We start from the raw sequence: 13,533 nt of genomic DNA, 5'->3' as shown, positions 1-13,533 counted from the left end.
CATGATTAATATTATAGTGTTAACTAAGCTATCTTGTATTGCATGATTAGTACACTTTTATATTGACATCTAAGGGACACAAGTTCATTTTTGGTGTAATTTATTCATCCCTCCCCTCTTAGTTACTCTCTTACATTTCCAACAATTGGTATCAGAGCAGTTGGTTAATAAAAAGATTCCTACTTGGAGTATTGACTGAGTGGTCAGGCATCAAAGAAGAATAGAATTGAAAGAGTGGTTGGGCATCAAAGGAGATCAGTATTGACCATGGTCAACAAACAAAGGAGTTAGAGTGTTAGTCAATTTTTCAACCCTAGTATTGACTAATTAGCAAAATAATGTAATTTTCAAATATTTTATTGTTTGAGGTAGACTTTTTGGATTTTTATTGATATTTTGGAGGGGTATTCAATGCAATTTTTCCTAGATTATGATATATAAGAAAGGTCAAGTTGTGAGGAAAAAGTCCAAGAACTAGAATTGGATTTCTCAATCCATAGTAGAAGTAGAGTATGTTGCTACAATAGTAAATTGCTCTAACATAATGAGGATCAAGAAATTGATGTCTGGAATAAAGGAAGAAATCTGAGAACCACTAGTTACCTATTGTGATAATACAACTTCAATCAATATATCCATAAATCTAGTGATTCAAACAAAGAAAAAACACATTGCAATCAAATATAATTTCCTAAGGGAATTCGTTCAAGACAATGAGGTGAGATTGGAATATGTTAACACCAAGGAGAAGATAGAATATATTTTTACAAAAGCTTTACCTAAGATGCATTCATGTATCTAAGAGGTAAACTAGGGATTATTTCCCTATCTAATGCTCAGTAAAAGAAAAAGATGGTGTGGTGTCAACCAAGCTCCATTGAAAATCAATCAAGTTATTGTATTATAATGCATAACATATTATATATGAATCAATACAAAAGGTACATTGTAATTTCAGAAGCCATCCTTAGGAAATTGATGTCAAAGAGGGATATTTAAGTGTCAACATGGAAGATTAAAGGAAGATCAATATCAATGAGAAAGAGTGAGAGTCTTGATATTTAGATAATGGAATATATAGTTAAGAGGGAGAAAATTACAATAGATTATTGGTAGGAAAATAGTAGAGACAAATAAAAGAAAAATCTTAGAAAGATTTAGTATGGATGACAATCAAAATGAAACTAAGGATATTATATTGTTTCTCATAATTCTATTAGTTTATGTTGACATGTTGTGTTTCCATCAATGCCAAAGAGAGATTTTGTTGAATATAATTCTTCAATTTTAGATTGGCATTAATGTTTACACAAATGTCATTATTAACCAAGTAACATAGAGTTTGTAGTATTAACCTTTCATATCTTAGTATTAACCAAGCATCAGTACTATCATAGTGTTAACCAAGCTATCTAGTATTGCATGATCATTGGAACTTTTTATTGACATCTAAGGGAAACAAATTTATTTTTGGATTAATCGATTCACCCATCCCCCTTTAGTTACTCTCTTACATTTCCAACACTCTCTCCCCCATTGAGATTAATGTGATGTCCCCATTTTGGCAAGTAATTTAAATAATAATAATAAATATTTTATACAAAGTAATATTAATAAATAATATAAAAATAAAAATTATGCTATAAGTAATATTACAATAATTATATTATGTCGTATTATAATAGTAATATGAAAGAAATAATAAATAATGATAAATACACGCTTTAATATAGCAATACTATATTAGTAAAAGTATTATAATAATATTATTTATAAGTAATACTATTATAATCCTATAATACTTTATAATCATATTAGACTTATAAATTCAATATTATATTATAATCATATAATAATGTCATATTATGTATAACGTATTATAATATAATCAATGAAATAATAATAATATTATATAATGATATTATGATTACTAAGATATGTTCCAATGTAACAATACTATATTAATAATGAATTATAATAATGTATAGTTGATATATTATTAAATTAATATATATTACAATATAATTATTAATATAATATATTAACTAAAGCTTATTAATATAAATATATTATTAATATAATATAATTATTATTATGAAAAGATGTGTCTTTTACTATTAAAATGTATATATGTGGAATAGTAACTTTGAAAGGGTATCATACGAAATCAGATAGAAATTATCGAAACCATCCTAAAGAAAATATGGCGAAAAGAATTTATTTAAAAGGGAAGTCATAGATAAATAATGGACCCCTAATTTGGGATCATTACAAATGTTATCAAAGCATGATCTTGCCATCCTGTGGTGAAAATTTCAATTCTAAGAAACTAGAAGATAAATTTGCATTGAGATAGAAATAATGACATTATATATATATAAATTGCAATGCAACACTCAAAGCTACCTTCTGTCTCTAAATCCTAGGAAAACATTGTGACAAACTCGCACTTCTATAAGAATAGAAAGAAATGTGGTGTGAGCCAAGAATTGATTATACTTGTGTTAGGTAGACACCACATAAAAATCTATGACCCTATTGAAAAAACTTTGGAAAGCCTGCCCCCCATTCCCCTTGCTATTCCTCACCCATTTAATTACTGTGTTTCCATTAATGACAAATTGTTCATAATGGGCTTTATTGGCAGTGAAGAGGTACAATGGTTAACTTTCATTTATGATTTCTGCTATGGAAAATGGAAGTGAGATCCAAACCTTCCAGACTATAGAATATATTTCGTGTGGGTAGCAGATTCAAGCAAAGGATTGATGTACATTGCATAAGGGAAGGGCTATGGTCACATTGTAGTAGTTTACAATGTGGAGGAGGAGCCATCACAAATGATATCAAAGAATGGACGCAAAGTAATGCAAGGCAATAGAAGAAAGCGGGTAGCAGAACTCACTGTGTAGTTTTATCTTCTGTAGGAAGAAAATAATTAGATTTTGGTTTTGCATCCTCTACCTTAAGGAGAAGATTCAATAAATCAATATTATCAGACCATGTTGGGCAAGGCCGTTGCTCACCACTGCAACACTTATCCATGTTGTTGGCTTGGAATTCGTGCATGAAGATCCGTACACAAGCACAGATAATCTCTGGTGCCAATGCACTCATGGGCTCTACGCTAAAATTTAGACAATCTCTACATCAAAGGGTGTAGTCGGGTACCCCCATTCCCCCATGGGAAAGACTGATGCTGGGTATAGAACGCTAGCTTAAAACATTTAGATGTGAAAAGATAAAGGTAAGATACTTTATTGAGTACAAAAGTTCCTTTATATGTTGGATATATCTGTTATATAATATTTTTTCCATATTATTTTATATTTATGTGTATGAACATATTTATATATATAATTATAAAAAATATTCCAGTTTGAATATTACTAATATTAGAAATATGATTGAAACAATGATAATTAATGATTTGATATTATAAGAGTAACTCATATGTTAGTTGATATCAATATAGTTTAATGGAATTAATTAATAGACAATTGTTATCAATTACAATATTAATGTCGAAAGAAATGAAGGATAAAATAAAAGTTTGTTGATATGAAAATAAGTATATATTATCCTTTGAGTATAATCTATTCATTATATTCCCTCTCTTATTTTTTATTTTCTATTAGAATTATGTGCCTTGATCTTTTCTTCGAGAAATTTCTGTAGGAAAAGAGGGAGATTAAGATTCAGAGGGAGCTTCAAGGAAGTTCAACCATAGTTAAAATATGAAATTGTAAGTTTTCTTAATTTATGTAATCATAAAAGTGTAAAATTGATTATTTGAGAAATGATTTAGGGATTTCAAGTAGCTATCCTATGGAGTCTAAAATCAAGGAAGGTCTATAAGATGCCTTATTGTAGTAATAGTTAAGGGAAAGACTATATAGAAACCCTACTGTATTTAACTTTCCTATGGGGTCTGCAATTAAGGGAGGTCTATTAAGATACCTTATTGTAGTATCAGTTAAGGGAAAGGCCATATTTAACTTTCCTATGGGGTTTGCAATTAAGGGAGGTCTATTAAGACAACTTATTGTAGTATCAGTTAAGGGAAAGACCATATTTAACTTTCCTATGGGGTCTGCAATTAAGGGAGGTCTATTAAGACACTTATTGTAGTATCAGTTAAGGGAAAGGTCATATTTAACTTTCCTATAGGGTCTGCAATTAAGGGAGGTTTGTTAAGACACATTATTGTAATATCAATTAAGGGAAAGGCCATATTTAACTTTCCTATGGGGTTTACAATTAAGGGAGGTCTATTAAGACACCTTATTGTAGTACCAATTAAGGGAAAGGTCATATTTAACTTTCCTATGGAGTCTGCAATTAAGGAAGGTCTGTTAAGACACCTTATTGTAGTACCAGTTAAGGGAAAGACTATAAGGGCATCTATCCTTCCTATGGAGTCTACAATAGGGGAAGAGTTGCTATGATACCCTATTGCAGTACTAGTTAAGGGGAAGATAGTAAGGGAATCCTACCACTTTCCTATGGAGTATGCAATCAGGGGAGAACACCTTATTGTAGTACTAGTTAAGGGGAAGATAGTAAGGGCACCCTATCAACTTTCCTATGGAGTTTGCAATCAAGGGAGAGCGGTTAGGACACCCTATTGTAGTGCTAGTTACGGGAAAGACAGTAATGACTCCTTTTCACAAGAACCTTTCTAGCCAAATAAGAAATACACTAAGTAGACCACCTCGTGTGGATTCCTAACACCTACCACCAAGGCCAAGGGGGCCAAAAGTTCTACTCTTGGGCTTAGCATGGATTTGGCTTGGATTAACTTATTATCATTCAAATTTCTTTGAGTTTTATACATGTGCTGATGCTTATTTTGTGGTTTTAGGGTTTATAAGCCTAACAAAGAAGTTTATTCATTATGCACTATTAATTTTAGCATCTAATAAAGGTTATGTATGATGTGTCTACATCGTGTATGCTTTGTGTCTTCATCTATCTACACCGTGTTTGCTTCATGTTTTCATGTATATTTTATAAATCTTTTAGGCTTTATATGAAAATATGTTTGTATCTATGATTGATTTTTCTTGAGGACAAGAAAATTCGAGAGGGGAGGACTGTGATGTCCCCATTTTGGCAAGCAATTTAAATAATACTAATAAATATTTTATATAAAGTAATATTATAATAATTATATTATGTCGTATTATAATAGTAATATGAATGAAATAATAAATAATGATAAAGACACACTTTAATATAGCAATACTATATTAGTAAAAGTATTATAATAATATTATTTATAAGTAATACTATTATAATCCTATAATAATTTATAATCATATTAGACTTATAAATTCAATATTATATTATAATCATATAATAATGTCATATTATGTATAATATATTATAATATAATCAATAAAATAATAATGTATAGTTGATATATTATTAAATTAATATATATTACAATATAATTATTAATATAATATATTAACTAAAGCTTATTAATATAAATATATTATTAATATAATATTATTATTATTAAAAGATGTGTCTTTTACTATTAAAATGTATATATGTGGAGTAGTAACTTTGAAAGGGTATCATACAGAATCAGATAGAAATTATCGAAACCATCCTAAAGAAAATATGGCGAAAAGAATTTATGTAAAAGGGAAGTCATAGATAAATAATGGACCCCCAATTTGGGTTCATTACAATTAATGACAAATACATTATCATTTTAATCATTTCTTAAATGTCTTCAACCAACTCAAGTATCCAAAGACACTTTTCAATGCCTACTACTAAGTGTCCTTTGTGATTCTTCTTAATCATAGATTCTCTCCCATAAATGAGGGATCAATATTTATTCCAAACAGTCAATAGTACTTTGTACCACTAGACTAATACAAAATTTGCATTATCTACTTGGATGTAGGGAGAGACATAACCACAAACATAGCTCTTAAATACTTACTGGTATCTTTAGGCAAAGGCTTTGTAAGATATATGCAATTTTATCTTGTTTTTAAACATTCTCTAATATGATCTCTTTCTACGCAACTTTCTCTCTCATAAGGTGATACTTAATAAATGTAGATTTTATCTTAGAATGTAACATAGGATTCTTAGACATGCTCATTGTACTTCTGTTACAACAATATTTGATAATAGGTTATGTTAAAACTCTATCCTAGTATACTTTGACATTTGTTTCATCCACATGATCTAATTGTAATTAATTTTTATTGCTACATAATCTACAACTTCTATCATTCTATACAAAATATAATATTGTTTCTTTCTAATAAAAGAAAGAAATCTTGTTCCATGAAAAAATTCTCCACTACTTCTACTCTTTCATTGATCCATACTGCTTGTCTAGGCTGGATTAGTATATGCACATATAGTACAATCATTTGATCTATCATACCACAACCCAAAATTAGGGCTACACTTTAAATATTTGAATATCCTCTTTACTACATAGTGTGATTCCTTAGGGTGTTCTTAAAATCTTCCTACAATACCATTTACTTTTTTCTATATATGTTCTTGTATGAGTAAAATATTGCAAATTTCCAATCATGGATGTATACTTCATCTACTTAGTTTTAGGTATCTCATTTTTACTAGATAAATTTTGACCAATTATCATACATACAAATAGTCTTACAACTTTCTAATTCAAATATCTTCAACAAGTCTTTCAAATATTTAGTTTGTGAAAGGAAAATAATATCACTATTTTACACTATTTGTAAACCCCATAAATATTTCATCTCACTAATCATACTCATCTCAAGTTCATTTTTTTATTTCATTAGAAAACTTGTTTCTTTCTTCACCATTCCCTCCAAATATTATGTCGTTGATAATCAACAAGCAATTCTAAATTTCTTTCAAATATAATTTACTATATATGATACCTTTTACAAATCCCATTTTTACCAAATACTTGTCCAACCTTGCATACTAGGTTCTAGGTTCTTGCATTAGATCATATAATGCTTTCTTCAATTTGCATACCATATCTCCTTTTATCAAAGGAAATTCTTTGGGCTTCTCAATGTATACCTCTTCTTTAAGTTATCCATTTAAAAATGTTGACTTCACATCGTTCTAATACACTTTGAACTTCTTAGTTGCTTCGTAAGACAAAAAACATCATTACTACTTCAATTTTGGTAATAGGCACAAATGTCTCTTCGTAGTCTATGCTTTCTTGTTTTGAATATCATGCACATACCATTCTTTCTTTATTTCTCACAACCTTTCCTTTTTCATTCATCTTATTTCTTAGATCCCACTTAGTTCTTATAACATTCTTTATCTTTAGGTCTAGGGACTAATTCCCATGTTTCATGCTTCACAATATGATCTAGTTCTTATTTCATTTATTTAATCCAATGATCATCCTTGCATGCTTCATCTACACTCTTTGGCTCAACTTGAGAATTAAAACATAATTATTCATGTACTTCATTTATTTTCATCACTTCCAATAATATGATCAATAGGGTGATTCTTTATCAAATTCTTGTTTGTTGTTGGTTTCATTGACTCAATTCTTACTTCTTCTCTAGGTTCATGTCTTGGTTCCTCTATTTGTTTCAGTACTTGATTGGCATTCTGAAAATCATTTTAAATCTTATGGAAACTCTTAATGTTTTCCTTGATAGGATTAGGATTAGTTTCTTCATCATCAAAATTATAATCAAGCATTCTTTCTTTAACTCTAAAATTCTCATCTACTTTTACATTTGCACTCTCAACAATAGTCTTAGTTTTCTAATTAAAACATCTTTAAGCTTTTTTTTTTCATTGAATAACCAAGGAACATACCTTCATCACTTCTTTCATCAAACTTACCAATGTCATCATCTCTCTTGATATAACATTTTTTTCCAAAAAATCTAAAATACTTCACGAATGGTGCATGTTGAAACTATAATTCATAAGGTGTCTTATTTGTACCATTTTTTATTTGCAATATGTTCATTGTATACACCTTTTTATTAACTTCTCTCTAAAATTATTTTGATACATAATTTTCAAACATCATACCCCTTCTTTATTTTATTATAGACCTATTTCTTCTCTCAACAATTCCATTCTACATAGGAGCCTTAGGGGCTAATAGGTGACTCTTAATGTCATTTACTTCACAAAAGGTGTTAAACTCATTAGAGGTAAATTCTCCACCTCTATACAATCTTAAAAATTTAATCTTTAATCCAAGCTCATTCTCAACACTATTTTTAAACAACTTAAACTTCTCAAATGCTTTTGACTTTTCTTTAAGAAAAGCTACCCACATCATCCTAATATAGTCATCAACAAAAAATGTGAAGTACCTTTCACCATAAAATCATCTTTTCTTAGTGGGACCACTCTAATCTATATGAAAAATCTCAAAAAAAATTGTTTTAATAAACTTATTTCTAGGAAAAGAACTTTTCTTCTTCTTAGCCATAACACATTCCATGGACATAACATTAGTAGGCTTCACAATTCTTGGTAAATCTCTACTAGATAATGTGTTTCTTGCATTCACAATATTATCAAAGTTTATATGAAAAAAACCTTATATGGCACAACCAAGTATTATCAACTTTAGAGACCAAGTATGTCATCTCTATTGGGTTTAGCTATAAAAAATTACCTCTAGATTTTGTGCTAGTGCAAATCATCTTACCATTTTTTCCCTTAATAGTGCATCTCTTCTCTGTGAACTATAACTAATATCTCTTATCAACTCGTTGATCAAAAGATAATATGTTATGTTTTAATCCATCAAAAAAGTAAAAATCATTGGTATTAGTTTTACGATCAAGAGTAATGAATCATAATCCCTTGATTTGACAAGCTGGATTGTTACCATCTCTAAGAATTCATCAATAATTGCTATTGAAATTAAGAAATTTACTCATATCACTAGTCATATTATGTGAACAATCACTATCTATGATCCAATTAGCTCTCTTCTCAACTTTTGATACTAAGGCTTTTGGTTTTCAAGCTTATTTTTAATGATTTTCTTCTTTTATAGCTACAAATCCTAACATCTCACCAGTTTCACTTAACTCTCTTATTAGACTCGTCATCATCATTTCCATTTAAACATTCTCTATTCCTTCTATAATTTAAATTCTTTTTGCACCTTTTCACTCTTTTAGGACATTTAGAAGCACAATGACCAAATTCATCATAAGTCAACCATTTAAAGATTTTCTTACCATCTGGTTCTCTCCTTAAAAGCAAAGAAATTTCTTCATCTTCCTTAGATTTGGATCTATTGCTACCATCAAATTCTCTATTAGTGCTTGCACTTATTGACAAGTAAGGGTAAACACTTAATATGCTAAAAGTAGTTTCCACTCTAAGAGAATCTCTAGACTATTTCAAGCTTACTTCTACTACATCCTATCTTCCAAGAAGATTATCACTAGTAAATTTATTAGTAAAATTTATCACTTACTCAATCATCTATTTCTTCTTCTTTAATGGAAGTTTCAAAAATTTCAAGATCTTCCATATGATCTCATCTTCACATTTAGTTCCATTACAAGAGTTGATTTCTACAACAATTTTAGATATTCTACCAATATAACTTTGGGTTCATCTTCCATCATTTTATCCTCTTGAGTTAAAAATTTCCAATTTTACAATATGATTCTCTTAGCATGCTTATCACCTTAAAAAGTAGATTCCAAGGTTGTTTGAATTTTGTGAGATATTGCTTATGATTTTACCTAATTATATTCATTCTCAAGAAGAGTTGACAAAAGTGTCTCTCTTACAAGAATGTTACACATTAATAGATCTCTTTTAGTATCACTATATTCTTCAATTTTATTTTTCTTCCTCAATGGTCTTCTAATTCTTTTTCAGAAACAAATATCTTAGACCCATGCATAGAAGATGTGTCTTCATTTTTCACTTTCTAGGTATCATAGTTAACTCCATCAAAATTAGGACTTTGATCTCCTTAATCTATTAAGATTTTCCTTCAAGGACCTAATGATTTTATACCAATTATTAGAAAGTAAAGTCCACCAAGATAAATGAGACTTAGTATAATAAGAAAACATAAGAAGATAAACATATACAATAACACAAGTTATGTTAACTAGGGAAAACCTTGATTAGAGGGAAAGCCCGGTGGGAATGGTAACTAGAAAATGATGTACTAATATAAATTTTCCTTGTAGGAAGATGAAGTTTTTGAGAAGCCAATGAAATACATTATCTACATATCAGTCCCTATTAGGAGACTTTAAATCCCTATGAAGACATTCCAAATCTGTTTGGAGATGTAGCAACCTTTTTAAGAGTTGTAGAAAGAAGATGGGCCCACTTTCCAAATAGCTTCAAGAGAAAGACCACCAAACTCACTGTCCAACATGCCTCATTATTATTCCCTTTAGTATAATATAAATACAATTTATCTCAAAAACTTGAATTATTTCTATATCCTCTTACTATTCCAACACTACACTAAATACTTCTTAGATCTCAATAGTAGATCTCCAACTTTGCAACACAATGATCCCTTCAATCACTAACTTGGATTTACCAATCTTCACAAATGTAATATGATTCACTTAAACCCATTCTCATCATAAGGAAAATAAATTTCCTTTATACTATGTCCTCATAATAATTCATTGAGTCAAGGCTTTCCCAATTAATTGCTATAGGATCTCACTAAGATAATACAAATTATTACATCTTTTCACAATTACAAAATACTATTCACACACAATCTTCACAAATTTTCACATGTAAAACATTGAATCTCATGCACTTTCTAATTTCATAATTAGGCTATCTATTATTACTATATAACTATTGTCATCAAGATTATATCCCTATTAGGAGATACAATCCAAATACTAGAAATAATTTCTTACATAATTTGTCTACAAATTGTCTTCTATAAATTATAAATAACTTTCAAATGTCTTTGACTTCTTACATGCGCACTTATCCATGGCATTAAGAAATATTTTAGAACATATCCTCAACTTCTCTTGACCTCATCATCAAGAATCAGTCCATACAAACTCATTCTATGGTTTCTACTATAATAATCTTCATAGTATGTTGATAGAAATGATGAATATAGTAATGAATGCAATATAGGGTCATGCTAATTGACTCTCAATTGCTCCAAAAATGCTAGAATAGTCCCCTATAGGAATATTATGATCATTTAATCTAACACAAAATTGGTGTACAAGCCTGCATACATAGTTCAACTCCCTCATGTACCAAAGATATCTAACTATAAACTCCATGTCCATCATATCGAGTTTCAAAGAGAGTTGAAAATATCCTAGATCCATTTTTTATGTAAAAATCTTGAGATAATCCCTTCCATTCATTAAACAAAAGATCTTGCAAATAGGAAATGTCAAAGTTTTTATTCTAGAACTTACAAATGGGGTTTCATGCTTAAGGATATATTGAAGAGGGTAGCATTTGATCTATAAAGAATAGTATTTATGTTATAACTTTAACAAGAAAACTAATTTTTTGAATAGATATCAATCAATGCACTTGACATGATTGTTTTTACCCATTTGAGTCTTGCTTTTACTCCAAGATCACTATAGTGCCATGAATTTTGATTGAAGGGTTTTGTAGGCATGAGAGGCTAAACTATTTTTGAAGATTCTCCTATCTCTTTAGTGCCAATACAATTTGTTTGAGAGCATTCCTTATCTTTGAATATGGATAATCTAATAGTTGGTGATGGACCTAGTATACCTTCCCATGAATGCAAGGGATTGATTAGATTCCTTCTAAATTTTTATACACCTTTTACCATTGCACATTTCACAAATAATATTTTCTGAATAATGGATTTGAAATATTGGAGATGAAAATCCTCATCTATCAAAGAATCCTTTCAACAAATAGCAAAGGGTGTAATTTGGTCAATCAAATATTTTGTTGTTGCATTTTGAGAGATGAATGCAACAAAATATTTATTTAGTTGGTCAAGAAATTGATGTATACTGAAATGTTTTAGCCACATCCCTAATTTTCCCTAATGATACTTTTTTCTTCTCATCAAATCTATCATTATTGATGTAACATTCCACCAAGGGATCTAAAAGAATTAACCTAAAGTTTTAACGAAGTTTGCCAAACATTTTTTTCTTAAAGAATAAATAACATACACATCAATCATATAGTAGTAGAAGCAATTAAATACAAGGGTAAAATCACAAACTTGTGTCACGCTTTTGTAAAGAAAAAGGCTAACAAAAGTATGATAGTTCACCTTCGATGACATAAAACTGGCATTATTATGTTGAATTTGAAAATGAAGTAAATTAATGAAATGTGCAGAAATGGATGAAGTTTAGCATTATAATTTTTAATAATTATTTGGAGTAAGAATTGATATATTTTCCTAATTTTTATAAACAAATTTTTAGCTGCTAAAAAATACTAAAAATTAAGGGTTTAGTTCCCACCATTAAACTATATGGAAATAAACTTATTTCCCTTTAATTTCATACTATGTTATAGATAACATGTATAGCTAGAACAATAAAAAATAAAATTGTCTTTAGACCTATATTTTCTCTTTTATAATGATTCAAATTTTAACTCACCTAAAATTGATAGTTTTCACCTCCCACCACATTTTTCAAAACAAATCTATTCTAACCAAAAGAAAAACTATACATTCTGGAAGAGGATTCTCTCCTCTAGAACACCATATAATTTTTTTTTTTTTTTATATGATTTAAATTTTTTTCCTTTCTCAAAATTGACATCCTTCTGAGTGTTAAAATATGTGCTTGTAGAATTTATTAATTAAAATATACTATATCTAATTAAAACACTATATGAGAATATTCTTGATTTTGAGCTCTATAAAATAGTGTTTATATGTTATTAAAAAAATAACATAAAAAAATTATTAAGAGTTATTGAAATGCTACTTTTTTGAAATAATTTGATTTCTTTAGTAATTAGATAGAAACTAATATAAAGAATGCATTTAATTGACATTTCCAATTGGAAAAGTGTGAGACCATATATAACTTAGCTACAATAAATTTATCTAGGTTATATGTTTGAACAAAATTAATTTTTATATAGAAATACTCAAATTCAGTCATTTTGATAAGTCAGCCTAAAAAGTGCCACAACTTGGTACTTTTACCCAATGTAATCTTCCATAAGAAAACATAACAGATTATATTTCTTAAGGATCCCAAGACGTTGAGTCACATTTAGATTTAATTAATGTTAAGTCTAACAATACCATATACACATGAAAGAATCATTAAAAGTCCAAAGTCCACTAGAATAATATACATTTGTTCTAAATGCTACTTGGCAATAAAATTCAAAATGCTCAATGATCCATTGTACATGTCACAGGGTATGAAAGGATAAAAGAATATACATTTATAAAAATAGATTATATCATCCTTTTCAAATCCATGAAACAAAGTACAATACAATAAGTGAAACCATCCATCATAATACACAAAGATAGAATGAAAGGAAATGTAGACA

The sequence above is a fragment of the Cupressus sempervirens genome, chromosome 7 (genome assembly GCF_028749045.1).
Source record: "Cupressus sempervirens isolate cs-2001-9-10 chromosome 7, ASM2874904v1, whole genome shotgun sequence".
Taxonomy (NCBI): domain Eukaryota; kingdom Viridiplantae; phylum Streptophyta; class Pinopsida; order Cupressales; family Cupressaceae; genus Cupressus; species Cupressus sempervirens.
Note: the sequence above shows the minus strand (reverse complement) of the source record.